The 3,521-nt window shown below is 36.5% G+C and overlaps 1 pseudogene; it reads left to right on the forward strand.

Annotated features, from left to right (window-relative positions):
- Positions 1-1,277: 1,277 nt before the first annotated feature.
- LOC114626066 lies at positions 1,278-2,282 on the forward strand (annotated as a pseudogene).
- Positions 2,283-3,521: the final 1,239 nt, after the last annotated feature.

The raw sequence follows: 3,521 nt of genomic DNA on the forward strand, positions 1-3,521 counted from the left end.
AAAGAAATTTCATGACATTGAAGAAAGAAATTGAAAAAGATACCAGAAGAAAGAACAATTTCTCATTCTCATTGACCTGAACCAGCAGGTCATTCTATAGTGAAAAAGATTCCTGAGAGGAAAGACCAGAGGATCAAAAAATAAAGAAAGAAGATAGAAAAGTTGCTATCAGGGTGTCTTGAACAAGCTCTATCTTATGCCAAGAAAGTTTATTATGAAGCATAGCATTTTGTGTACAATATGTAATGAGGAATGGAACAGTGTCAGCAGAAAACTATCATACAATGGCAAGAAGTCAACAGGAAGCTAATCAAGCAATATTGCTCAGAGGGGATACTGATTATTAGAAGTACATCACAGACTGAGCATACAATAGCCTTGGGATTGATAACAATAGCCTCAGGGTGAAAGAGTTGAGTACTAGAGATAAAGTCATGGGTCCTCAGGGTACTAGACAAGGCCAAGTGTGATTCTGGCTTAAAATAAAAATCTATGTTCTTCCTCATACATCAGGAACTCAGTGAATGCCTTGGATAAGTTTGGTAGGGTGGCCATTTTCACTATATTAATCCTACACATCCAACAGTTTGTAGGATTAATTAATCTGTAGTATTAATATGGTGAGAATGGCCATCCTACCAAAAATAAATCTACAAATTTAATGTAATTACTATCAAAATTCTGACATAATTCTTCAAAGAAATGGAAAAGACAGTTTTCAGCTTCATATGGAAATACATACACATACAACAGGATATGTAAAAAAAAATCCTGAACAATATAAGGACTATTGAAGGTATCACCATCCTTAACCTCAAATTGTCCTACAGAGCTATAGCAATAAAACTAGCAGGTATCAGCATAAAAGCAGACATGTTGATCAATGGAATCTCACTGAAGATCCAGACATAACTCAACATGTGTGTGTACAGGCACTTGGTTTTTGACAAAGAAGCCAAATATGTACAGTGAAGGAAAACAGCATCTTCAACAAATGGTGCTAATCAAACTAGATAGCTGCTGCATGTAAAATAATTAAAATAGAAACATACCTATCACTCCGCACAAAACTCATCTCTAAAAGGATGAAGGACCTCAACATAAGACCAGATACATTTAATAAGTGACAGAAGAGAGAGTAGGTAATAGGCTTGAGCTCATTGGCACATGAAAAGACTTTCTGAACAGGACACTGATAGCACAGGCATTAAAACCAACAATTAGGCTGGTAACCAAGGTAGAAAATGCCCAGGCGGAAGCTTTCATGACTCCTAGGGATGGCGGCAGCTGCAGCAGGACCTGCATCGTCCCAGCAGTTTTTCCAGAGCTTCTCAGATGCTCTGGACGGAGACCCCCAGGCAGCGTTAGAGCTGACTAAGGCTTTGGAATAGAATCCAGATGACGCACAGTATTACTGTCAGAGAGCTTATTGTCACATTCTTCTTGGGAAATACTGTGATGGTATTGCTGATGTAAAGTCTCTTGAACTCAATCCAAATAATTCTACTGCTATTCTGAGGAAAGGGATATGTGAATACCATGAAAAAGACTACGCTTCTGCTTTAGAAATGTTTGAAGAAGGATAGAAATTAGATAGTACAGATACAAATTTTGACATCTGGATTAAAAGATGCCAAGAGATTCAGAATGGATCAGAACCTGAAGTGTCTGCATCTCAGAGGACCCAGTCCAAAATCAAGTATGACTGGTGTCAAACAGAATCTCAAGTAATCATTACACTTATGATCAAGAATGTTCAGAAGAATGATGTACATGTGGAATTTTCAGAAAGAGTTGTCTGCTTTGGTGAAAATTCCTTCTGGAGAAGACTATAGTTTGAAACTGAGGTTGCTTCACCCTATAATACCAGAACAGAGTACATTTAAAGTACTTTCAACAAAGATTGAAATTAAAATGAAAAAGCCAGAGGCGGTGAGATGGGAGAAGCTAGAGGGACATGAGATGAGCCCACACCGTTACAGTTCACAGCAGATGTAAAGAGCATGTATCCATCCTCATCTCATTATACCAGGAACTGGGATAAGTTGGTTGGTGAAATCAAAGAAGAAAAGAACGAGAAGCTGGAGGGTGATGCAGCTTTAAACAAGTTATTTTAGCAGATCTATTCAGACGGTTCTGATGAAGTGAAACTTGCCATGAACAAGTCATTTATGGAGTCTGGTGGTACAGTCTTGAGTACCAACTGGTCTGACATAGGTAAAAGGAAAGTTGAAATCAACCCTCCTGATGACATGAAATGGAAACAGTACTAAACAAATCAATTTGCTGTCACTGTATTGCATTTGTTCACGAGTGCCCATTGTGTGCTTTATCACATTCTTGAGTTTTAAACAGTATCCTTTGAAAGATTAAACCTTTTTGCATCTCTGTGCTTTAGAATTGATTTTCCTGCAAGTATTCTAAAGAGTGACAATCACATCTTATCATTTCTGTCCTTAAGGATTTCACACATCCTGAAACTGAATGAAATGTCAGGTGCTCCTAGATAGATCAGTTCTGTCTAGTTATGAAGTGGAGAAATCTTTAATGACATCTTGGGTAATTGCCTTATTTTTGATGCAGTGTTCTGTCAATAATTTATTAGACCTGGCAACTTTTGTGGGTATAACATTTTCAGCTTCAGTGTTATATTTACTTTTAAGAGCTGCTTTTGAATGAGAGTTGTAAATTTTTCTATGAAGGCTGGTTTATTTACCTTTCTCTTAAGTTTTTACTGGGAACTTTGAGAAATTGCTGCAGAAATTCCATCATTTAGTTTTTATGAGAAGTATTTGTAACTGCAGCAACATTTTGGTTGTACCTTCTGAATTCTCAAATAAAGCATGGATTCTCAAGTTTAACAGCAGAAAAAAAACCCAACAATTAATAAATGGAATCTCATGAAGCTTAGCTGTATGTGTAAAAATAACAATCAAAACTTGTGTTAAAATACAGCCTAAATGCTACCTTTATTAAGACTGTGTGCTAGATACATCTATGCATTCATTATCATTTTCTGTTTTTTCTATAATTAAGATATTTTGTAATTTTATTAGTGAGTAGAAAATTGGAATTTTGCATATAACATACTCTTCCAAAAAGAAAACCTTGAAAATGAGGATACTCAATTCTAGAGAAAATTAAGCAAAAGGATGTCAATCTCATTTGACATATAGGGTAATAGCATTTTAAGGCTCCAATATGGTCTCTAGACCCCTCACCTCTTCTGGATCCAACATGGAAATCTGATCATCTCTTTTTCCCTCCTGCACATGTCAAATGTTTGCTATTTGTCCTTGGATAAGATCCCAAATTATAGTTTTAACAATAAGGTCCTTTATACATTTGTCACCTTCCTTTCCTTCTTTTTTTGCTATCCATTCTCACGATGATGCTGTAGGCACACGAAGTTTCATTTAGTCACTTGCACTTGTCCTCTTCGATGGCTTCATGTTGAAGAAATGCAGTTGTCTTTTTTAAACCTGTCCTCCTTGCTCTACTTCTGTGACATAACTTGAATC

The sequence above is a fragment of the Grammomys surdaster genome, unplaced genomic scaffold (assembly GCF_004785775.1).
Source record: "Grammomys surdaster isolate TR1022 unplaced genomic scaffold, NIH_TR_1.0 226, whole genome shotgun sequence".
Lineage (NCBI taxonomy): Eukaryota > Metazoa > Chordata > Mammalia > Rodentia > Muridae > Grammomys > Grammomys surdaster.